Source organism: Ursus maritimus, unplaced genomic scaffold, assembly GCF_017311325.1.
Source record: "Ursus maritimus isolate PB19 unplaced genomic scaffold, ASM1731132v1 scaffold_11, whole genome shotgun sequence".
Taxonomy (NCBI): Eukaryota; Metazoa; Chordata; class Mammalia; order Carnivora; family Ursidae; genus Ursus; species Ursus maritimus.
Window position 1 is genome coordinate 7,028,858 of NW_024423453.1, and position 27,108 is coordinate 7,055,965.

Sequence of the window (27,108 nt, forward strand, 5' to 3'; positions counted from 1 at the left end):
ATTTGACTTTGTGTCTCTAGGCCAGGTGTGTTCTCCCTGTCAACCTCACTGGCACCATTTCTTAATGAATTACACTTGGCTGTTCAGCACATTCATATCACTCACCTGATTTCTAAAGGTGTTTGAATTTACCTGAAACAAATGTTGAATATATGGATGCATGTATGTACGTTTCCCACTAACAGTGAATATGCCTTCTTTTCAAGCATCCATAAAACATTTGCAAATATTATTTCAAGAATAGGCAAATCAACAGAATATTAGAGACTATCTTAAAACCAACAACATAGGGGCGCCTGGGTGGCGCAGTCGTTGGGCGTCTGCCTTCGGCTCAGGGCGTGATCCCGGCATTATGGGATCGAGCCCCACGTCAGGCTCCTCCGCTGTGAGCCTGCTTCTTCCTCTCCCACACCCCCTGCTTGTGTTCCCTCTCTCGCTGGCTGTCTCTATCTCTGTCAAATAAATAAATAAAATCTTTAAAAAAAAAAACCAACAACATAAAAAAGATCATCATAGATGGGAAAGAAGCATCGTAAACTAATGTATATAGATGAATTACCTAAAGGAATTGGGGAAATCGTACTTTTGAGGAAAACATTAAGTTGGATCACAATTTTAAACTATCATCCATTAGAATAAATTTTATTTAAAAATAAAAGCAGAAAACAGGAATAATGACTAACTGATCTCGGAATAAATACTTCTTAAATTTAGAAACAAATAGATCATTAGAATATGTTGGTTAATTTATCTACATAAGATTTGAAGTTCTCTGAAGACCAAAACCTCGTAAAATTGGAAGACAATCCAAACTGAGAAAATTGTTTATATCAACAATGACACATTTAATAATACTTACTATATTAAAATAGTAATAAAAATAATAATAATAAATTAAAAATTCACTCAAGCTAAAAAAAAAGACACCAAAACTTTTATCGAAAATGGACAAATAATATGAATATAAAAATTACAGAAGGTGGCATATAAATGACCAATAAAAGATGAAATAAATATTTAGGCTATTAAGAGAAATACCAATTAAAACAGAAAGAACCATTTTTTATGTTGTCTAAGCTGTCCTGTTTTAAAGATAGTGCTGCCAGGAGTATGGTGAGAAAGACCTCACACACGTAACTATCAGAAAGGATAAACTGGTGTAAATTCTTAAGAAGATAATTCAACAACATGAACAAAGATTAATAAATGTATCGGTGTTTAACCTAAAGAAAACAGTCACAGGTGAGAATAAAGATTTATATTGAAGGAAGTTCATGACAGATTATACATAAAAGCAAATATTGGAAACAATCCAATTTCCAATAATAGAAAAATAAATAATTTTTAATAATATTAAATAATATGGTAAATATTTTAAATATATTACATATAAAAGTACGTATGCCAACTTACAAAAATTCTAAATCATAAAAAACACAAAGGAAACAAAATATTATATTTAGATAATATAAAGTTTCATTTTCTTCTAAAAACGGTTCAGTATTTTCTGAATTTAGCAATATGTATATATTATAAACATTTTATAAAGAATTGCTTAAGCACGGAGTATGTTTTTTCAATAGTTTGGAAATCTCTAATGAAAACACAGCTTTATATCACAGTGGGTTTGGCACTGCTGTCACACCACAGAGGTCAAAGCATCTATTACAAATCTAAGAGAGACAGACAGATGAGGCACAAACAACTTTCTCACCCTTAAAAAGTGTCCAGTCTAATGAAGAAACAGACAAGAAAGTCAACTACTAGAATACAATTTGCTAAGTGCTGTAACTGAGGCATTCACAGCAGCCTGTGCAAGGTCAGTTGAAAAACAGTGAATTCAGCCTAGAGGAGGGTGTTGGAAAAACCTCCACAAAGAAGGTGAACTTTGATCTGAATCATTCTTCTTCACTCTTTTATTCCTACAGTATATTAAAAATCAAGGAGATACAGTAAAGACAGAGAGCCTTCAGATTTTCCAACAAGGTCACAGTATGAGGGGTTCTTAAAATCAGCTGGAGAAAGGGTTATTTATTTTGACTATCTTAAATCTGAAAAATCTAAGACCTCTTTCTAATAGAGGAGAAAAATGTCCTCTTGATGGAAACAGAAATTGGGGATATTGAGGACTTTGCTGCACCTCGGAAGCGGGACCGGGATCCTGGGAGCAGGGTGTGGCAAAAAGAGATATTCCTCTTCCAGAAACGACAGGATGCTCAGCTACAGGCTATAGAGTGTATGACTGACAGCCTCCAGCCATTAACTCTATCAGGGTCTGCCTCAGCCTTGCAGCTGAGGTCACTCTTATCTGAGAACAGGGGAAGACAATCTAGCCAATGACTGAACAAGACAGTTATATAGAAAGCTGGCTATTTTCATACAATATGGGACCCTCTAAGAGGCGACTGTTGCTCCAGGTTTCTCTGTCAAGCTTCATCAAGTCAGCATCACAGTCTGATGGCTCCTTTCTGCCACCTTCCTCCTTTCCTTCCCTTTTGCACTTCCACGCAGTCTCCTTATCTGCTTCCCAGAGAATCCAACTGTCACAAGGAAAGTGAGCCAAAAAGGCCCATGCAAGTGTGGGTAAAGAAGAGAAAAAGAACAGGACCAGAAAGGAAAAGAAATTTGGCCTCCGTGAGACTAATGGGGCCAACAGCAATGTAATTTTCTTTCTGGTAATGTCCTCTAGACTGTTGCAGATATTAAAAAGTATACAAGGAGCACAGTGAGATGACAACTTGTACATCAATTGGGAGGAATTAGAACATTAGGGAATTGTTGCCAGTCGGTTGGCTTGAATGAATAAAAAGGAAAAAAATGTACACTGATACATGGTAAGAATTAAAATTGGAAAGTTAGGAGCTAGACCATGGAGAATGCTGCACTTTAAGTCAAATAAATGAACATCTTTCCTTTCAACTTTCTTAAATATGTTGTTTTTGGACTTCCATTATTTTTGTAGTCGTATGATCAGATAATGGAATTATAACATGAACCCAAAATGAAATTTATTGATATTATCATGCTTAAAGTGAATACTGGAAATAAAATATCAGAGGGGCGCCTGGGTGGCTCAGTTGGCTAAGTGTCTGACTCTTGATTTTGTCTCAGGTTATGCTCTCAGGGTCGTGGGATTGAGCCCCATGATGGGGTCTGTGCTCAGCCGGGAGTCTGCTGGAGATTCTCTCTCTTCATCTGTCCCTCCCCCACCCCCCCACATGCTCTCTCTTTTCTCAAATTAAAAAAAAAAAAAATCAAGGGTGCCCGGGTGGCTCATCAGTTAAGTGTCTGCTTTTGGCTCAGGTCATGATCCCAGGGTTCTGGGATCAAGCTCTGATTCAGGCTTCCTGATAGGTGGGGAGTCTGCTTCTCCCTCTCCCCCACTTGTGCTCTCTCACGTGCATGCTCTTTCTCTCTCTCTCTCTCTCTCTCAAATAAATAAATAAAATCTTCAAAAAAAATTAAATATCAGAGAAGTATGAACCTTGCCAGGACTTCTAAATATCTACTTACCCTTATGTCTGCCATAATATTTCATAGGCACACAATTAGACTATTAATTCCAGTGATCACAAAAAATAAGTGGCAATTTGAGCACAAATAAGATATGTATTGAAAGGTTTTTATCACCAGTGTTCTTTCAGATAATAACATTTTCTCTGTGATGTGGCCTTTTCCAGATCAAAGTTTCCAAATATCTTTACAAAATTATAGGTAACCACCTATTCAGAAAGCTGTTCTTTTCTGTGACATAGTTTGCCTTTCAGACATGTCACAACCACTTGAACCATGACTCACAACCACTTTGTATGGACAGCTACATCAAATTGATTGTGGTTTACAAGGCTTAGGAACTAGGCTATTTCCTCATGGCATTTCCTTCACTGTTATCTATCACACAATGACAAAATAGTAAGGACATAAATTCATTTTGTTTCAAGTGTTACAAAGAACAGGAGAGCTAAAATAGTCCACAAGGTTTTCTCCTAAGTGGGTATTTTCCAGTGGTCCTCATTGGTTGACACTGCTCAATAAAACATTCCTAATACAAATGTCTGTGTCCATGGTAATGACTCAAATGGGCTTAAGCTGAGAATTGCTTGAAAGCAGGAGTTTTGTCTTATCTTATTCTCTGTATCTGTAGTGCCTAGGGTTACTTGTAGATAGCAATTTCTGACTTTTGTTTTAGTTTTGAAAATCAGAAATAACTTCTCTGAAACTAGAATAACATGCATCGTTCCAATGACTATGCCATTGGCCCAGCATGAACTTCATAAAGTGAGATGGCTATCATTTGTAAATACACTGCACTTAACTAGAATTAATTTTCTCTGATACTAATGAAAGTTTTTCAGTTGTATGTTTATTAACAAATAGGTTTAAAATGTCAGCCTTGATTTATTTCCTACCAAAGTCATTTTGTAGCATATTTTCTGCCTCTATCAGGATTATCATCAGTTTGATCAATATAAATGACAAAATAAATAAAAGAAAAACAATATAGATAAGCTTAAACAAAATTACCAAAGACAACAAAAGATAAAAATGTAAATGCCACTTGAGTTGCCTTCCTTTTCTGTCTTTCCACCACTCTTCTCCCTTCTCCAAAGATTTCTATGAATTATACTGAACAGATCGTTGCACTAATGCCCTGACTCTTGCTCTTTGGGAACATGAGCATGAGTTACACTTCTACAGATTTCTTAAAGGTTTTATCTGAGAATTTAGCTAGAGATGCAAAATTTAAAATAACAATAATATTTTTAGAAAGATAAATATAGCCTTAATCACCTTAGCAATTGTTCAATATTTATTTTCATACTTTTTAATTAACCACATGACAGTTGACTATAAATATGCATGCTACTATTGACCAAAATGCAGAATAAAAATCTACAGACATCTCCACTTAAAATGGTTTGACTTATAATTTTCTGACTTTGGGATGGTATGAAAGCTGTATGTATACAGTAGAAACCATACTTTGAATCTTGAATTTTGATCTTTTCCCAAGCTAATGACACACAATACGATACTTTCAAGTGATGCTAAGCAGAAACAGCAAGCCAGAGCTCCCAATCAGTCACATGATCATGAGGATAGACAACTGATACACTTAAAATCATTCTGCACTCATACAACCATTCTGCTTTTCACTTTCAGCATAGTATCCAATAAATTACATGAGATATTCAACACTTTATTATAAAATAGACTTTGTGTTAGATGATTTTGTCCAACTGTAGGCAAATATAAGTATCCTGAGCATGTTTAAGGTAGTCTAGGCTCAACTGTAATGTTTAGTAGGTTAAGTGTATTACATGCATTTTCAGGTCATGATATTTTCAACTTCAATGGGTTTATCAAGACATAACCCCATTCTACATCAGGAAGATCTGTAGTTATATTTGAAGCAGGGAGGTTAACAAGGAAAACATTATTTGAGAAACCCTCTTGTTAAATTCATCAAAGTTTAATGAAAATTGTGAAATTAACTAGTTTTGCCTTTGATATTTTTCCCAATTCAAGGGAAGAATGAAGGAGGGGTAAACAGAAGGGGGATTGAACCACGAGAGACTATGGACTCTGGGAAACAAACTGAGTGCTTTAGAGGGGAGGGGGGTGGGGGATTGGGATATGCTGGTGATGGGTTTTAAGGAGGGCATGTATTGCATGGAGCACTGGGTGTTATATGCAAACAATGAATCATGGAACACTACATCAAAAATTAATGATATACTGTACGGTGACTAACATAACATAATAAAAAATTTTAAAAAAATCATTTCCCTTTGATATATCCTTTGTTCCTTTAAAACAAATTATTATATTTTTCTACTACTAAAATGTCAACATTTAACATGAGAAAGTGCTCTGTATCTCTATGTTGTCACTTAATTATATTAACTATATTGATACATTTACATGACTTCCTCCCCAGAATATAAATTCTTCTAATCAGAAATAGAAGCTTTTGAGACTCTGGTGCCTTAAACAGCAAACGGCACATATTAAAGCACAACATGCTTTCTATTAAACAAATAATTAGAAAAACAAAAACACAAGTTCACCACAAAGTTATTTACTTATATTTTTGGTATTTCTTCCCAATTTTTAAATTCTCTTCTTTCTGGATCATTTTTCTAAGTTGGAAAATAATTCTAAAAATTTTTGATAAGAAAACTAAACATTTGGAAAGCCCTCAAGAATCAAACAAATAAATCTCATCTGGTGGAAATGAAGACACTATAAAAGGAAGATATTCCAGAAAGCCAGAGAATTTACTGTCATCACTAAACTGTGACAATCCCTACTCCACTTCCTTGTAATGTTAACCCTCTACTGTTAGGAAAGAGAGATCTTTACTATAAGAGGAAAGAGATAAAATATGTAATTAAAGATGGCAAAGAAGAGCCATGCAATATTAAATGACAATTGGTAATATTAGTATGAGCTCAAGATTTTTTGTATGTGTTTTCTAACTCTGTTCACTGGATGGATGTAGAAACAATGACATCCCTAAAACAATGAGCACATTTTATGACCAGATCTTGTATTCTAAACACCATTCTCCACTGAAAGAAAACAGAGAAATTTGGAGAAATTCTTCTTGCAGCAATAAGTTGGGAAAAAACAAAGTTAATCTAAGAAATCATGTTGCACTAGAAAGAAAGAAAAGTGCTTCAAGACTAGTGAGGTTGTATTAGTTATCTGTCATTATAAAATAAATTACTCCCAAACTTAGGACCTAAAAACAATAAATATTTATTATCTCACAGTTCTGTGATTCTAAAATATGAGGACAGCTTAGCTGGGTCTTCTAGCTTAGGGTCTCTCAAAAGGCTGCAATGAAGTTGTCAGTCAGGCTGCAGTCGTCCCAGGCTTATGTGAGAGAAGATATACTTTTAAACTCATTCATGCAGCTGTTGACAATTGACAATAAGTGTTTTCTCATTGCCTGTTATACTGAAAGCTTAAGTTTTTTGCTGGCTGTTGATCAGAAAGCATTCTCAATTTCTAGCCATGTGAGCTTCCTCACAGGAAAGCTGACAGCATTTGTGTCTGGTCTGGTTTCCATTAGCCTAAGCAAATAAGAACGAAAGAGATGAATAGCAGGACAGAAGCCACGGGCTTTTCATAACCTAATTTCAGCCATGACATACCATCACTTTTACCCTGTCCTGTCTGTTAGAAGTGAATCTCTCTGTCCAACACACATTCAAGGGAAAGGATTATATAAGGGCATGAATTGAGGAAGCAGGGATCACTGGGAGACATTCTAGTGGCTATCAATCACACAGATCACATGTGCAAAGGAACAAGCTTGAATGAGCTCCAATTGAATTGGCTATTCAGGACAATTTGATCATCAATAAAAATAACTGTGATAATTGCTTAGATGCAATGAATTTTAAAAAGCAGTCTATAGCTATTAGAAAAGGTAGAGGAGAAAAATAATTTTTTAAAAGATTTTATTTATTTTAGAGAGAGAGAGGAAAAAAAAGAGTGAGTGGGGGAGGGGCAGAGGGAGAGAGAATCTGAAGCAGACCACAATGAGCATGACAGCAGCTTCATCCCATGCCCATAAGATCATGACTGTGAGATCACGACCTGAGTCAAAATGGAGAGTCAGATCTTTAACCAAATGAGTCACCCAGGAGCCCCCAATAAAGAATTTTAAAGTGAGGGAAATGTACTATTTGAACTAAGATTGTCATTTTAAATAGGAAATCTAGACTTCTTTTTTGAAAATTCACACATTATCTTCAATAATTCTATATCTCACCCAGTTTCTATGGAAAGTTTACACATATATTTGATCCAATAAAAATTTTGGTCTCTCTCTTTAAATAGAAGGAAAAAAGAAAAGGAAAGAAAATAAAGGAAGAAAAACATGGGAAGTACAGAGGAAGAACAGTCTTATCTATAAAAGAATGCTGGCTAATAAACATAGAAGAAATTAGAGATTTAGAAAAATCATCATCTTGTAACCCCTCAATATAACAAATGATTCAGTTAAGGATTATTAAAAAGAGCTAAAGGCATCGTGTGAAATGTAGCTGCATAACAGGATAGTTACAGAGTGCCAAAATATCATCTAATATATTAAATATTAATTTAAAAAACCAAAAAGTATATTTTTTATTATGTTACTCACCATACAGTACATCCCTAGTTTTTGATGTAAAGTTCCATGATTCATTAGTTGCATATAACACCCAGTGCACCATGAAATACATGCCCTCCTTAATTCCCATCACCAGTCTATCACATTCCCCAACCCCTCCCCTCTGAAGCCCTCAGTTTGTTTCCCAGAGTCCATAGTCTCTCATGCTTCATTCCCCCTTTTGATTACCCCCCTTATCCCTTTCTTCTCCTAACGATCTCCCTAATTCTTATGTTCCATAAATGAGTGAAACCTTATGATAATTGTCTTTCTCTGCTTGACTTGTTTCACTTAGCATTATCTCCTCCAGTGCCGTCCATGTTGCAGCAAATGTTAAGAAATCATTCTTTTTGATAGGTGAGTAATATTCCATTGTATATATGGACCACGTCTTCTTAATCCAGTCACCTGTTGAAGGGCATCTTGGCTCCTCCCATGATTTCGCTATTGTGGACAGTGCTGCTATGAACATTGGGGTGCATATGGCCCTTTTCTTCACTACATCTGTATCTTTGGGGTAAATACCCAGTAGTGCAATGGCTGGATCATAGGGTAGCTCAATTTTTAACTTTTTAAGGGACCTCCACACTGTTTTCCAGAGTGGCTGTACCAACTTGCACTCCACCAACAATGTAGGAGGGATACCCTTTCTCCACATCCTCTCCAACAATTGTTGTTTCTTGCCTTGTCAATTTTTCCCATTCTAACTGCCGTAAGGTGGTATCTCAGTGTAGTTTTGATTTGAATTTCCCTGATGGCTAATGATTTTGAACATTTTTTCATGTGTCTGTTAGCCATATGTATGTCATCATTGGAAAAGTGTCTGTTCATATCCTCTGCCCATTTTATGATTTTATTTGTTTCTTGTGTATTGAGTTTGAGAAGTTCTTTGTAGATATTGGATACCAGTCTTTTGTCTGTAGCATCATTTGCAAATATATTCGCCCATTCCATAGGCTGCCTCTTAGTTTTTTTGACTGTTTCCTTGGCTGTGCAGAAGCTTTTTATCTTGATGAAGTCCCACAAGTTCATTTTTTTCTTTTGTTTCTCTTGCCTTTGGAGATGTGTCATGAAAAAAGTTGCTGTGGCCAATGTTGTAGAGGTTGTTGCCTATGTTCGATGGATTCCTGTCTCACATTGAGGTCTTTCATCCATTTGGAGTTTATCTTTGTGTACGGTGTGAGAGAGTGGTCAAGTTTCATTCTTCTGCATGTAGCTGTCCAATTTTCCCGGCACCATTTATTGAAGAGACTCTCGTTTTTCCACCAGATGTTTTTTCCTGCTTTATCAAGGATTAGTTGCCCAAAGAGCCGAGGGTCCATTTCTGGGTTCTCTGTTCTGTTCCATTGGTCTATGTGTCTGTTTTTGTGCTAGTACCATGCTGTCTTTGTGATCACAGCTTTGTAGTATAGCTTGAAATCCAGCAATGTTATGCCCCCAGGTTTGTTTTTCCTTTTCAACAATTCCTTGGTGATTCAGGGCCTTTTCTGGTTCCACACAAATTTAAGTGCTGTTTGTTCCAGTTCTTTGAAAAATGTCATTGGTATTTTGATCAGGATAGCATTGAAAGTATAGATTGCTCTGGGTAGCATGGACATTTTAACTATGTTAGTTCTTCTGATCCATGAGCATGGAATATTTTTCCATCTTTGTCTGTCTTCTTCAATGTCTTTCAAGAGTGATTTGTAGTTTCTAGACTATAGATGCTTTACGTCTCTGGTTAAGTTAATTCTGAGATAACGTATGGTTTTTGGTGCTATTGTAAATGGAATGGATTCCCCAATTTCTCTTTCTTCAGTCTCATTGATCATGTACAGAAATGCAACTGATTTCTGAGCATTGATTTTGTATCCCGCCACATTACTGAATTGCTCTGTAACTTCTAGTAGTTTGGGGGTGGATTTTTTTGGGTTTTCCATATAGAGTTATCATGTCATCTGCGAAGAGAGACAGTTTGACTTCTTCTTTGCCGATCTGGATACCTTTTATCCTTTTTGTTGTCTGATTGCTGTTGCAAGGACATCTAGTACTATGTTGAATAATAATGGCGAGAATGGGCATCCTTGTCGTGTTCCTGATCTTAAGGGAAAGGCTTCCAGCTTTTCCCCATTGAGAATGATATTTGCTGTAGGCTTTTCATAGATGGTTTTTATGAGATTGAGGAATGTACCCTCTATCCCTACACTCTGAAGTGCTTTAATTAGGAAAGGATGCTGTATTTTGTCAAATGCTTTTTCTGCATCTATTGAGAGGATCATATGATTCTTGACTCTTTTCTTGTTGATATAATCTATCACACTGATAGATTTGTGAATGTTGAACCACCCTTGCATCCCATGGATGAATCCCACTTAGTCGTGATGGATAATCCCTTTAATGTACTGTTGGATCCTATTACCTAGGATCTTGTTGAGGATTTTGGCATCCATATTCATCAGGGATATCGGTCTGTAATTCTCCTTTTTGATGGGGTCTTTGCCTGATTTGGGGATCAAGGTAATATTGGCCTCATAGAATGAATTTGGTAGTTTTCCTTCTGTTTCTATTTTTTGAAACAGCTTCAGGAGAATAGGTATTATTTCTTCTTTGAATGTTTGGTAGAATTCCCCGGGGAATCCATCAGGCCCTGGAGTTTTGTTTTTCAGAAGGTTTTTAATCACTGCTTCAATCTCTTCATAATTAATTGGTCTGTTTAAAAAATCAATCTTCCTGTTTCAGTCTTGGTAGTTTATAGGTTTCCAGGAAGGCATCCATCTCTTCCAGGTTGCTTAGTTTACTGGCATAAAGCTGTTGATAAAAGTTTCTAATGATCCTTCCAATTTCATTGGTGTTGGTTGTGATCTCTCCCTTTTCATTCATAATTTTATTAATTTGGGTCCTTTCTCTATTCTTTTGGATAAGTCTTGCCAGTGGCTTATCTATTTTATTTATTCTTTCAAAGAACCAGCTTCTAGTTCTGTTGATCTGCTCTACTGTGCTCCTGGTTTCTAACTCATTGATCTCTGCTTTAATCTTGATCAACTACTTTCTATGCATGGATTAGGCCTGTTCTTCTGTTGCTGTTCCAGCTTCTTGAGGTGAGAATATAAAAACTGCATTTTAGATTTTTCTGTTCTCTTGAGTGAGGCTTGGATGGCTATGTATTTTCCCCTTAGGACTGCCTTTGCAGTATCCCATAGGTTTTGGACCATTGTGTTTTCATTCTTGTTGGTCTCCATAAATTGTTTAAATTGATTTTTGATTTCTTGGTTTATCCAATCATTCTTGAGCAAGGATGGTTCTTAGTTTCCAAGTGTTTGAGTTTCTTCTGAATTTTTCCTTGTGATTGAGTTCCAATTTCAAAGCACTGTGGTCTGAGGATATGCAGGGAATAATTTCAGTCTTTTGGTATCGGTTGAGACCTGTTTTGTGACCCAGCACATGATCTATTCTGGAGAATGTTCCATGTGCATTCAAATAGAATGAGTATTCTTTTGTTCTGGGGTGTAGTGTTCTGTATATATCTATGAGGTCCATCTGGTCTAATATGGCATTCAAAGCTCTTGTTTCTTTGTTGATTTTCTGGTTAGGTGATCTATCTATTGCTGACAGTGGAGTGTGAGGTCCCCTACTATTAACATATTTTTATCTATATGTCTCTTTATTCTGGTTAAGAGTTGGCTTGTGTATCTTGCTGCTCCCCTGCTTGGGGCATAGATATTTATAAGTGGCACATCCAATTGTTGGATACAGCCTTTAAGAATAATATAGTGTCCCTTCGTATCTCTAACTACAGTCTTTAGTTTAAAATCCAATCTGTCTGATATGAGAATTGCTACCCCAGCTTTCTTTTGAGGTCCATTGGCATGAAAGATGGTTTTCCATCCCTTTACTTTCAGTCTGGATGTATCTTTAGGTTCAAAATGAGTCTTTTGTAGACAGCAAATGGATGAATCATGTCTTTTTATCCAGTCTGCAACCCTGTGGCATTTATGGGAGCATTTAGGCCATTCACATTGAGAGTGATTATTGAGAGGTATGATTTTAATGATGTCATGTTGCCAGTAAAGTCTTTGTTTCTACAGATTGTAACTTTTTTTTTTTTAGATTTTATTTATTTATTTGACAGAGATAGAGACAGCCAGCGAGAGAGGGAACACAAGCAGGGGGAATGGGAGAGGAAGAAGCAGGCTCCTAGTGGAGGAACCCGCTGTGGGGCTAGATCCCAGAACGCTGGGATCACGCCCTGAGCCGAAGGCAGATGCTCAATGACTACACCACCCAGGCACCCGTACAGATTGTAACTTTCTGTTCTGTATCACTCTTGGGGCCTTTTTACCTTTATAGAACCCCCTTTAATATCTCCTGTAGGGCTGGTTTCATGGTTACGAAATTGATCAGTGACTGGTGATTCTGGAAGGTCCTTATCTCTCCATCAATTCTGAAAGACAGCCTTGCTGGATAAAGGATCCTTGGCTGCATGTTCTTCTCTGAAAGAGCTTTAAAAATGCCCCCCCCCAAACCCTTTCTCTCATTCCAGGTCTGTGTAGACAGGTCTGACATAATCCTGATACTTTTGCCTTGGTATGTGAGAAATTTCTTTGCCCTGGCCACTTTCAATACTGTATCTAATATTTGCAAAATTGCACTATGACATTATGTGGCATAGGTTTGTCATGGTTGAATTTGGGAGGGGTCCTCTCTGCCTTTTGGACACAAATGCTAGTTTCCTTTGCTAGATTAGGGACGTTTTCAGCTACAATTTGTTCAAATATCTCTTCTAGACCTCTCTTTTTCTCCACCCCCTTGGGGATGCCGATGATTCTGACATTGGAATGTTTCATTGAGTCAGTAATCTCCCGTAACCTACTTTCTTGAGATTGGATTTTTTTGAGCCAAGTTTCTATTTTAGCTTTCTCTTCTACCATCCCATCCTCCAATTCGCTAATTCGTTCTTCTGCCTCATTCACCCTGGCCGTCAGAGCATCTAGTTTTGACTGCATTTGATTCATAGCATTTTTAATTTCTGCCAGATTCGCTCTCATTTCCGCCCTTAGAGATTCTATATTCTTATTAATATTTTTTTCATGTCTACACATCATCTTGACCATTGTTACTCTGAACTCCATTTCTGATAATTTGGTTATATCCATATCCATCAGTTCTGTGGCAGAGGCCACAGACTCATTGTCTTTTCTTTGCTGGGGGGGATTTCTCCTTCTCGCCATTCTGATGGGGAGAGGTTGCAGGGCTGTCCAGAGCCCAAATTATTGATCAGGACCCAGGCAGTGTGCTCTTGTTTTATAGGGACCTTAGGGATGTGGGCTTCTTGATTTTTCAGCCTGCCTTCTGGGGGAGGGGCCTGCCACGCTGATACTCAGGCAACCCTGTTTGGGTAAAGCCTCCCTGTCCCCTGCAAGGGGGAATGGGGATGGGCACAATGTGAGCAGGTATTTCCGGGCTTTTGTTCTCTGGCGGCTTTCCCTGGTGGTTTGCTGTGGCTCTTCTGAGGTTCAGAGCAGCAGTGGCTGAATCCCAGCCTCTGTCTCAGAACAGAGAGATCGCAGTCCACTCTTCACTGAGCTCTTCTGGCTTCTTTAACTATGTTTCTGTTGGTGCTGCTAAACCCTTCAGCATCCCGGGATGTGCACCCCACAGCCGGCATCCCAGCCTTCACTTCCAGGGCCGGCACGTCTCTGTCCTTTGTGTTTCTAATACCACCAGCCGCCAGCCACCCCCATGCGTTCCGGAGCTCCATTTCAGTGTGGTTTGTGCGCACTATGGAGCTCCGGTTTTCAGACTGGTCGCACACGGTCTCAATCTGCTCTCTCGTGGGTGCCAGTCTGCGGGTCTGCCCACTCCCAGTGCAGGTGGCTACCGCTTCCCTGCACCCAAATGCGGAGGCCTCCTCCCCCTTCCATTTATCTTCTGATATCTGAGCATGGATTCACAGCTCCCCTCTTCGTACCTCAATACTCAGTGCTAGAGATGTTCATTTGTACAGGTCCAGGTGTATCTTCCTACGTCTCAGGCTGATTCTGTGGGTGTTCAGGATAGTCTGGTACCTATCCAGCTCGACTCAGGGGACCAGCTGAAAAAGGGGACCCTTACTCCTCCGCCATCTTAACTCCAATCCTCAAAAAGTATGGTTTTTTTCAATACTAATTCTGGTGGTCTGTACCTTAGCTAATCACTAACAGTGAGACAATTTTATTATATGCTTTCTGATAAAATGTAATACATAATATGGATCATCACCTATGAAATAGTCTTGCCATAAAGTTTTGAACTTAATCTAGTGAAACTTCTAGACCACAAATTCAAAGTACAGTAAATACAGGGGATAGAGAAACAAATTAAGTGATACTATGAGCAAGCAGTCAGACAAATCTAGAATGTATGACAACTATAAGAAAATTACCCTGAGTTCAAAAGTCATTGTCATTGGGTAAAAATTTAAAAGAGATGAGTCTTGTTTCAGATAAGACTAAAGAGAGATAAAAACCAGATGCAATGTATGAACCCTGACTAGATCGTGGATAGGAAAAAATATATTGCTTAAGTCTCTGGGGGATGCCATCCATAGTGGTCACAGACAGGTACTAGGTTATACAACAGGGTTTATTGAGTGAGAGGTTTTAAAACAGAAACATTAGCAGAGTGCATGTAGTCCCTATGATTCCTATAATGTCACAATTTATGTTGGGCATAGATAACTTTTAAGTTCTTAGCCAATGTGAAGTAGAGAGGGGCCCCTCTCTACTGATGAAGCACTTACACTAGAGTGTAGGTTGGGCAGAAAGGATCTATGCAACTAGGTAACACTGGAAGCTCCGAGGTTAAGGAAACAGCCTCATTAGAAATATGGAGCTTCCAGAATTCAAGGTCTGTCTGCTATCAACCTCATCTTCCATGGAACTAACCTAGACTTAGACTGAGTTTTCTTTTATTTTTTTTTAAAGACTTTATTTGAGAGGGAGACTGAGCAAGTGAGAGAGAGAGAGAGAGAGAACGAGCAGAGGAAGAGGGAGAAGCAGACTCCTCGCTGAGCAGAAAGCCCAATGTGGGGCTCAGTCCCAGGACCCTGAGATCATGACCAGAGCCGAAGACAGACACTTAACCGACTGAGCCACCCAGGCACACCTTTGCTGAGTTTTCTGCTAGGCTAATGAAAAGAACCTCCAAGAGCAGTGGGGGATCACATTGGGAGACAATTGGAAAAATTTTTAAATAAATTTGATATAAAATAAAATTGTTGAATTACTATAAAATTCCTAAAGTGTGATAACAGTTTTGTAGTTAAGTATGAGAAAGTTCTTTATTCTTAGAAAGTGCATGCTGAAGTATCCAGAGGTAAAATGTCATGATGTCTGCAATTAATTTTCAATAGTAGATGTGTGGAGAGACACAAACAGAGACAGAGAAAAATACAGAAAAATAAAATGTGGCAAAATGTTAGCAATTACAGAATCTAGGTGAAGGGTATGTGAGTGTTCATTGTGCCAGCATTTATACTTCTCTGAAGTTTTGAAATTTTCAAGATTAAATTATTCAAGACAAGTTTGTACCTAGAACACTGAAATGAGGACATGGCAAATAATGCGTCCACAGGAAAATTTTATCTAGGTCATTTTTAATTTCTTCTTGTTATTTCTAATTTACAATTTATTTATTATACATTGCTTGCATACTAGCTATTTGTTTGCCTAAACTTTGATATTAGTACAGCAAAATCTGAAACAAAATCCACTGTCATTTAAAAATATTTCTCTTAATGATCATAATGTTTATTGTTCTAATAAAGTATCCCTTTCTTTCTACTTATTTCTAAGACTTCATTTGTTAAACTAAGGCTTTTTGTTAAATAACATAAGATCAAAGAAACAAATTAAAGGAATAAAAGAATAATCTTTCACTTGCTGCTCTTCTGTTGCTCTCTATAAATATTTCTTCAGTACCTGTGATTAAAGCAGATGTTATTGTCCTACTTAACTTCTCCAATGACCTTCTTTTCCCTATTATCCAATAAACACCTACTTCATTTAATATTTGAGCTACTTAAGAAATAGAAATCACATTTCCCCTCATTCTTTTTCTGATACTCATATGTCATTTCCATCTACCTTTAAATGATAAGACAGTACCCAAAACCGAAACTGGAAGAAGAGACTCCTTAGAATCAAATCTAGTTACACATCTGAAGCTTGGCTAGGTAGTATTAATTAGATACTAGAGTAAGACACCTACATTTATTTCTTCACTGTGAGAATTTTAATAATTCTAAAAATTGATTTCTAGGAAAAGAGAACTACCTAACCTGTTAATCATTATAGCCTTTAGAGAATAGCAATGCAAATTTCTCTACATAAAGTGACACAAGCATAAAACATGGATTTGTTTTAGACTATTTTGACATATCACTCTAAACTTAAGAAAACATGAATTATGTAAACTAACATATATAACAATTTAAATTAAATGGTACAAAAATAAAAAAAGAAAAATGAGAGTGACATCATCAATATGGTGACATAGGTCATTCCTCATTTGACTCCCCCCTCACAAAAACAACTAAGATCTATTGAAGAGGAAGACACTGAGAGAATCCTAGAACATGGGGGATGAGTCTAAAGTACCACCCCTGCACCACAGAGACCAAGACAAACTGCATTAGAAGGGTAAGAGAAGCAGCTACATGTTGACCACATTACCCCTCCCCCAGGACAGCATAGCATCATGCAAGAGGTCTCCCCTGACCCTTCAGTTCCTTCAGTGGGAAGAAAATCCAGGCAGGAAAACCAGCATTGTGGGTCACTTTGTGGGAGCCCCTACTCTGATCTTGCACCATGGGGACTGGTAGGACATAGGAGAATCTGTAGCATCCAACTACTGGGAATCTGACTGTGACAGAGAAGGGCGGAGGGTCTTGCAACAACCTGCAAAGAATCTTGGCAGATCAAGTTCATACCTGCAGTGCCCACGTAGTAATCCCAATCAGCAGCTTTGCTCATCTGCAAAACCGAGTTGCGGTTACTCTGACCAGGAAACTCACTGGGGTTCAGATCTGCCTGAACTCAAGTGGGTTTTGCCAGCTCAGCCAGGCAAGATGTTGAGTCACAGCCTCACATGCTATGGAGAGTGTTGTGCAGCCCCATCTGACTAGAAGGACTAGTGACAACTCCTGAAAGCTCTGTAGCCCAGTGATGTTCAAGCTGAGAGGCAGGTGAGCAGAGCTGATTATTCTCAAAGCAAAGCCAGTACTGGACAGGGAAGCTTTGCATACTATGCACAGGCAGGGTATTAATTCACTGCCACGGCTAAGGGTAGCTCAGGGCCCCTCCCAATCAGAGAGCTTGTTTGGGAAATTGACAGTAGCCTGAAGATGCCCTCCAGCTACTACATAGAAAAGGGAGTTGAGACATTGTCCCACCTTTGTAGAGGGTGTCTTCCAGCCCCATCTAACCAGAAGGGCTAGTGAAAATGCCTTAAAGCTATGCAGCTCAGCAGTATTCAAGTGAAAGGGATAGACAGAGCTAATAGTTTGCAAAGCAATGCCAGTGGCCTTGTTCAGAGGGAACTCGGGGTGCGGGTTGGCTTGAGTTAAGACAACAGACAAAGAACTTTACCAATTTTGGAGATGCTTCTTCTGCTGCACCCAGGAAGGGAATCTAATTAGTAGCCCCACTCAATCCTGAGTCTAGCCTTCAGCCTGTCCCACCAGGAAACCTAACCAGAGCACATGGGAAGTTGTGTAGCCAATTCAACAGCCCTCAGCACAGTGGCACTTGAACAGACAGCATAGCCCATGGCTTCCCCAGTCTACAGAGCAAAACTAGTGGCCTCACATGACCAGAGAATTCAGTGCATACTCAGGCCTGATTTGGGCCCCCAGTGAACTCTAGAGGTCCTGGGCCCTGTCCTATAGCTCTTTCAGGGCAGGGATGATAATTCATAACCCAATCTATTATTGAATATGGTACCCGGTCTCAACCATCTAGTGAGCCTGACAAAAGAATTCAGGCAACCACAGAGCTCATCCTATAGCCTCACTTGGTAGGAAACAAATCCAGCAATCATATCTAGCAGTCCTCACAGCTTGAGCAGTTGCCTCACCCAAATATAGACCATAATAGGAGGCCCTACTTGTCTAAGGACATTACCAGCAGACACCCTCAAAAACCCAAACTGAGCAGACTGTTGAAGAACTATCTCTGCCAAAGCAAGCTATAAAGCCTAGAAAAAAAGCCCCATTATTCAAATGTGCAGATAGCAGTGTAAGGAATCAAAGAAAAATAGGTAAACATGGAACCACCAAAGGAAACTAACCAAGTTCCAATAACCGACCTTAAAGAAATGGACATCTAATAAACTGTCAGAGAATTCAGAATAATCCTCTTAAGGAAGTATAGCAAACTACAAGAAAACACATAACTGAACAAAATTTTTTTTAAGTGCATAAAAAAATGAAAAGTTGACAAGACAATAGCAACCATAAAAAAATCCATAAAATTAGAGTTGAAAAATGCAAAAACTGAACGGAAGAATTCCATAGTTTCAAAAGCAGGCATGCAGAAGAAAGAAGTGACTTGGAGGATAGAATATTGGAAATTACACAGTCAGAGGAGCAAAAAGAAAAAAAAATGAAAACATATGAAGAATGGCTATGGGAATTATAAGACACAAGGAAAAAACAACATATGCATTATGGAAATTCTAGAGAAAAAAAAGAGTGAGAGAAAGAGACAGAAAGTTTATTTAAAGCAATGATGGCTGAAAACTTCCCAAACCTGAAGAACAATGAGCATCCAGATCCAGAAAGCCCAAATGATCCCAAATAACTTGAACTCAAATAGGGCTACACTGAGACATGTTATAATTAAATTATCAAAAGTCAAAGACAAAAAACTTTAAGAGCAGCAAGATAAAATAGAGAAGTTACATACAAGGGAATCCCCACAAGACTACCAGTGGATTTCTCAACAGAAACTTTTCAGGCCAGGAGAGAAATGAATGACATATTCAAAATATTGAAAGAAAATAGCTGTCAACCAAGAATTTTATACCTGACAAATTGGTCCTTCAGAAACAAAGGAGGGATAATAAAGACTTTCCCGAACAAACAAAAGCTGAGAAAGTTCATTACCACTAGATCTGCCTTAAAGAAATGTTAAAGGGAGTTCTTTAAGTTGAAGTAAAATAATGCTAATTAACATAATCAAAACAGGGGTGCCTAGGTGGTTCAGTCAGTTTAGTGTCCAACTCTTGATTTTGGCTCAGGTCATAATCCCAGGGTCCTGGGATCAAGTTCCACCTTGGGCTTCTTGCTCAACAGGGAGCCTGCTTCCCCCTCTGACTGCTGTTCCCCCTGCTTGTGCTCTTTCTCTCTCTCTGACAAATAAATAAAGTATTTTTTAAAAATGTAAATTGTAACAGCAATAACCTAAAATGTGAGAGGAAGAAGTAAAAGTGTAAAGTATGATAATTCTATTGAAGTTAGGATGTTATCATTTTAAAATAGTGTTATAGGTGTTTAAGATTTTTTTTTTTTTCAGTTTAAAGATCACAGTTTATCTTTCTATAATTAGATTAGGAGAAAAAAATGAAGAACCCACTGGTAGCAGGAAGAAGCAAAAGTCTTTTAGGGTCTGGCATCTGATGAGACAGATATTCAGTTATTGTGCATTTCCATTTTTTTTCAATGGCAGAACATACAGTAGAGACTTGGGAATGCACATTCCTGAAGCCACATTACTCTTGTGTCCCATGATTATGTTGCTTGCAGGGCTGTTGTTGCCACAGTAGTTGTCTGTGCCCCAGACCAATGGGGTGCTAGTCTGTTACCAAAGATTTTTATCTGTCTTCATCACAAGGAGCGCACTGCCATGTGCGCTCAGCCAGAGTCTCTTGTCCAAGTTTCCTGGTTTGTTGACAACATCCTGCTCAATACAACTTTTATCATCACAGCTTGAGATATGATGACTGATTTTGGCCCAAGGAACCTGATGGCAAGCATTAAAGGGACAGGTCGCCAATCTGTCACATCAAGATGATTCTTTCTATACTTGATAAGATGATAAGGAAACCTGCAGACCCTGATCTGGTGATTTTTATTATAGGAGCATTATAATAGCCTTTAGGGTCCAGGGAATTGTTGTAAGTTTCTTCCATGTTGGAAATGAAGGAGCTGAATCCAAGTGCTCAGTGGAGACGTGATCTCCCCACAGTCACCTCCTCCTGACATCTGCACCCCAGGAATGCTCACGTCCAGCCTAAGATATTTTATATAACCCTCATGATAACCCAAGAAAAATCTTGTGGTAATTATTCAAAAGACCATGATAAACTAGTCAAAGCACACTGATATCAAAATATATTAAAACACATAAAAAAAACAGCAGTATAAGAAGCAAGGAAAAATGGATCTACAAAACAAGCAGAAAACAATGAAAAAAAAAGGCAACAGTAAATCTTACTTACCAACAATTGCTTTAAATGTAAACAGATGTAATTATCAATTCAAAGGACACAGAATGGCTGAATGAATAAAAAAAAGCAAGATGATCTAACAATATTCTGCCTATAAGAGACTCACTTTAGCCTTAAAACACATAGACTGAAAGTGAAGGAATAGAAAAAGAAATTGCAAGCAAATAGTAACCAACAAAAAGCAGGAGTAACTGTATGTGATCAGAGAAAATAGACTTTAAACTAAAAATGATAGAAACAGAAAAGGAAGGTGATTATGCAATGATAAAGGGATCAATACATCAAGAAGATATAATGTTTACAAATACTTATGTGCCCAACATCAGAGCACCTAAATATATAAAACAAAAACTAAAAGAGCCAAAGGAAAGATAAACAATGATATAATAATAGTTGGAGACTTTAATACTCCACTCTCAATAATTATCAAGAGATAATCAATAAGCAAACAACAGATTTGAACAATACCTTAGACCAAATGGACCTAACGGACTCACAGAACATGTTATCCAACAACAGCATAATACACATTTTTTTCAAGCATACATGGAACATTTTCTAGGGTAGACCATATGTTAGCCCACAAAACAAATCTTAGAAAATTGAAGAAGACTGAAATCATGCCAAGTACCTTCTTTGACCATAATAGCATGAAACTAAAAATCAATAAGAGGAGGAAAACTGGAAAATTTATAAACTCATGAGAATTAAACATCATTCTCCTGTACAACCAATGGATCAAAGATGAAATTTAAAAAGTTTCTTGAAACAAACAAATATGGAAACACAACTTGCTAGAATTTATGGGATGCAGTAAAAGCTGTTCTAAGGAGGAAGTTGATAATAATAAATTTCTACACTAAGAAGCAGGAAAGATCCCAAATAAGCAACCTAATGATGCCTTAGCGACCAGGAAAAGGACAAAGTGAACCCAAATTTAACAGGAGAAAGGAAATGATAAATATTATAAAAGAAACAAATGAAATAGTGAACAGAAAAACAATAGAAATGATTGACCAAATAAAAGGTTTGTTCTTTGAGAATATAAAATTGACAAACCCGTAGCTAGAGTAACCAAGCAAAACAAAACAAAAACAAAGAAGGACCCAATCAACAAAATTATAAATAAGAGACATGCAACTGATACCATGGAAATTCAAGATCAAAATATGTCAACAATCTCGATAGCCTAGAAGAAATGGAAAAATTCTTAGAAACATACAACTTACCATGACTAAAGCAGGAAGAAATAGAAAATCTGAATATACCAATTACTAGGAAGGAGATTGAATCAATAATCAAAAACGTCCCAATGAAGAAAAACCAGGACCAAATGGCTTCCCTGGTAACTTTTACCATTTAAAGAATAACAAACATCAATCCTTCTCAAACTCCTCCAAAAAATAAAAGAGCAAGAACACTTCCAAACTCATTTTACAAGAAGAGCATTATTCTATCCAAGACCAGAAAAGGACACTACTAAAAAAAAACCAAAAACAACAAAAACAACAGTAATAACAACAACAAAACAAACCTGAAGGCCATTCATTATTCCTGATGAATAAAAATGAAAAAATTCTTAATGAAATATGAGCAAATCAAATTCAGTAGGAAATTAAAAGGATTATTCACCATGACCAAGTGGGATTTATCCCTGTGATGCAAAGACAGTTTAACATATGCAAACCCATCAATGTGATATTAATAGAATGAAAGAAAATAATCATATGACTATCTCAAAAGACTCAGAAAAAGCATTCAATGAAATTCAACATCCATTCATGATAAAAAAAACTCTTAAAAAATTGGCCATAGAAGGAACATATGTCAACATAATAAAGGCCATATATGACAAGCTGACAGCTAGCATCATACTTAAGAGTGAAAGAATGAAAATTTTTCTTTTATGATCAGGGACAAGACAAGGGTTCCTGTGCTTACCACTCCTGCTCAACATAGCACTGGAAGTCCTAGCTAGAGCAGTCAGGCAAGGTAAAGAAATAAGAGGTATCAGAATTGTAAAGGAAGAAGTAAAATTGCTTGCATTTGAAGATGACATGATTTTATATATAGAAAATCCTGAAGTCTCAAGTCAAAAACTTTTAGATCTAATCAATGAATTCAGTAAATTTGCAAGATACAAAATTAGCATGCAAAAATCACTGGCATTTCTAGACACTAACACCAAAATTTCTGAAAAAGAAATGAAGAAATCAATCCCATTTACAACAGCATCAAAAAGGATAAAATACTTAGGAATAATTTTAAGTAAGGAGGTACAAGATCTCTATGCTTAAAACTATAAGACGCTGATGTAAGAAACTGAAGATGCAAATAAATGAAAAGGTGCCCCATGTTCATGAATTGAAAGAATTAATGTTGCTAAAATGTGAATACTTCCAAAAGCCATCTATAGATTCAATGCAATCTCTATCAAGATTCCAATGGCATTTAATTGGATATCCACATGTAAAAGAATGAAGCTGGACCCATACATTACACCACTCACAAAAAATAACTTGAAATGGAAAAAAAAACTTAAATATAAGACCTGAAACCATTAAACTCCTAGAAGAAACTCCTAAAAGAAAACATGAACAAAGCTCCCTGGCATGGGTCTTGGTAATAATTTTTTGTATAAAATACCAAAAGCACAAGCAATAAAAAATAAACTAAGTGGGACTGCATCAAACTAAAACGCTTCTACACAGCAAGATATTATCAACGAAGTGAAAAGACAATATACAAAATAGGAAACATCATTTGCAAACCATGTATCTGGTAAGGGTTAATATCCAAAAAATATAATGAACTCATGCCAACTCAATACCAAACAGAACAAAACAAAACAATAAAAACAATTTAAAATACAGGCAAATGACTCAAAGAAACATTTTTCCAAATAAAATACATGTAAGACCAACAGTTACGAAAAGACGCTCAACATCACTAGTCACTAGAGAAATGCAAATTAAAACCACAATGGCTCTTAGAATGGTTATCATCAAAAAAACAAGAGATAACAAATGCTGGTGTGGCTGTGGAGAAAAGAGAACCCTGGTACACTGCTGGTGGGATTGTAAATTGGTACAGCCACTATGGAAGACAGTATGGAGGACCCTCAAAAAGATTAAAAATTAGAACTGCCATATGATTCAGCAATTTAATTTTGGAAATATACCCAAACGTATCAAAAACACTGACTTGAAAAGGTATCTGTGCCTCCATGTTCATAGAGCATTATTTATAATAGCCAAGACATGGAAACAACCAACTTAAGTGTTTATCAATGAATGAATGGATAAAAAAGTTGTGGTAAATATATTCAATGGGATATTATTCAGCTATAAGAAATGAGGAAATCCTACCATTTGTGACAACATGAACAGACCTTGAAGGTGTTATGGTAAGTGAAATAAGTTAGAGAAAGATAAATAATTGTATAATCTTACTTCTATTTAAAATCTAAGAAACAAAAACAAAAACCAAAGGAAAAAAACCCAAATTCATAGAAAAAGAGATCAGACTTGTGGTCACCAAAAGCAGGGAGCAGAGGGAGGTAGAATCAGAGGAAGGTGATCAAAAGGTGCAAGCTTGCAGTTGCGAGATAAATAAGTACTGGGATATAACGCACAACATAATGATTATAGTTAATACCACTGCGTAATATACAGGAAAGTTGTTAACAGGGTAAGTCATCAGAAGGAGATGAATCATCACCTAAGAATTATCATAAGGAGAATTTTTTTTCCTTTATTCTTCTTTCTTTTATTTATATTTTATCTATATAAGAAAATGGATGTTAGCTGAGCCTATTGTGATAATCATTTACAATATATGCAAATCAATGCTGAATACAGTAAACTTATACAGTGATGTATGTCAATTATTTCTCAAGAAAATTGAGGCAAAAGAGAAAAATTGTTCTTAAGAGAATAGATGTTGGTATCACAGAGACCTGTTTTGACTATGTCTTTGACATTAACTGTTCAAAGCTGTATATATTATTTAACATCTGCACTTGAGTTTCCTAATCTGTAAAATATATAGTATTTTTATTGTGTTATTGGGAATAGTAAATGAACAAATACATATAAAATGTCTGGAACAGAGCAAACCCTCAACAAAGGCTCATTTTCTACAAAATAACTCCCTCAAAATAATCTGCCAATACTGTATCTTTCTTTACAAAACAGTATCTTAATAATGGTGGTGAAAAATAATTTTCCAGTCATATCTATAACTAAATTTTCTTCCAAAATAGTCTGGTCACAAACATGGGTATGATTCTTCTTTTTAGTCATGAAAAAACGACAGGTTTGATTGAGATGATCTTTTATGGTCACAAAATTCTATTGTTTAATTTTAATTTTTTTTCCTAAAGAAGAGCCTGTCCGTTCAAATATAATGAGCATTAATATATAGTTCACATAAATCTGGCACAGCATTAATCCACTTAAAATTTTAGGATTTTTTTTGTTATTATTCTTCAAAGAGATAGCTGATTATATTGCAGTTTAATGGAAACAGGACAAGATTATGACTCTCTAAAATGCCTGGTGAGAAAATAAAGAGACTACTAATATAGTCTCATCAAATGAGGGATCCTCCTTACAGATAAGCTAAGCAAAGGGTGTCAGAGGCACTGGTCCCTTTGTTTGCAACACATTAATTAAGGTTTGAAGTCACTGGGTTTACAACCTTCTTAAATCCCACATCCAAGATTTCTCAATATACATTTGACCCCATTCCTCCAAAAAAAGATTTAAAATAAATCCCAGTTTCTGAGGTGAAACGCCATTCTTTATTTAATTTCATTACTCTTTCTCAGTTTTTTTTTGTATGGCTGTGTTCAAACAGTACACAAAAGAGCCACTGGTATAAACTGATGCAGGAGTAGTAGCCCCAGTATCTCTGCTACTTTATCTTTCTGCTTCCCACAGTATGGAGAATCTCTTGACATTATGATTTAAGATTATTTCTAGATATTGTTAAAAAATAGATTCCATTTAGAGACAGTTGAGAGATGCAAAACAAAAAGAATGAAATTTTAAAAAAAATTATATATATATATATATATATATCTCCTTAAATGCTGTTTGTCTGATTTTTCTAGACAATCTGGGAGCTGTAACAGCTCAACATGACCTTATAACCTAAACAAGACAAGTATATTTGGAGTTTTAACCACCTCACAGCTACCAACCTGAGAAGAGCATGCCAAAGGAAGATAGGAAAGCAGTGCTTTGCAAGTATGCATTTCTCCTTCAAGATACATTCCCTTTTTCATTAGTTTCCATATCCTCTAGAGAAGAAACGGGAGAAATTCAAATACAATATTTGATTCAAATTTAAACCCATAAATTTGTCAGTTTGAATTGCTGTTTTCTTTCCAAAGACATTTAAAACAATTTACTTTTCATATTGGCCACAAGCTAAATATGATCTCAGCTTCCTTAAAAAGGGACTTTGTTACAAAGTCTGAGAGAATATGGGTATGTGGCTCCCCCCAGCGGCCACTGGGAATGTCAGAACAGTTCAGAGAGACGGGGAGAAAGTGGTGCTTTGAATTATCGCCAGCCAAGGCCCACTGTCCAATCTTCTTCACCACCTGGTAACAGCTGGTGTGTATGTAAAGATGACATGAAAAACGGATAGAGGTCAAATCCAGGAGGACTTGCTTCCCTTGTATAGAAAATCAATTTAAAGTAACAAAAGTACCAAGATAAAATTTCCAAGAACTTCTGAATCTTTAAATAACGCGGCTAAACTTTAGGGAGAAGAGAGGGCCAAAGCGAAGATGGGAGCAAGGCTTTATTCCACATAGCATTTCATTTAATAGTTTAATAGTTTCAGATTTACAAAAGTAGAAGAAAAACCGTAACACTGGGGGACAAGCTAATACCAGAATATTCCCAAGCTGACAAGCAATTTGGAGTGAAAACTGACACAATAAAAAATTTTAATGTACTGAATATATTCCAGCTGAGAGCCCACAATATCAGCAACTCCCAGAGGTTCCAGGAAGACACTAAGATTCGCTGCATCAGAATTTCTGGGCCTTGGCCCAGGTTTTAACCATATCCCACATACAACATTGCCTTGATTCTCTTGAGGGTTCGACCTTCAGAACAGCCTCTAAATTCAAAGTGCAGCTTCTGAGAAGGGAAAATGCTTTAGAATCAAGATAGGAAGATATATCTGCCTTTCAAATTTATAAGCCTCTATATTCGGCAGCGCCTGTGAGCCCACAAGCACTGTGCACAGACAATGCACAACCATGGTGACTGCTCAGATAAGAACTGGGAGGGAGGCTAGGCTAACCCCTCCTACCAACAAGCCTGACTCCCGAATTCTGAGAGCTCATCCCACCTCTTAAATGTGTCTCCTTTGCTAATTCATGCATAGAAGCCCTCCTTACCCTTGTCCCTTTTCTGGTTTCCTTTCTTCTTCTATTTTTTACCTCCACCTGGCCT

At 37.0% G+C, this 27,108-nt stretch overlaps 1 long non-coding RNA gene and 1 pseudogene across 4 annotated transcripts in view; both read right to left on the minus strand.

Moving 5' to 3' along the window:
- LOC103661751 overlaps positions 1–27,108 on the minus strand; it is a 583,685-nt gene that overhangs the window by 300,271 nt on the left and 256,306 nt on the right. The gene's annotated exons all lie outside the window — the stretch shown is intronic.
- LOC103661750 lies at positions 19,819–20,314 on the minus strand (annotated as a pseudogene).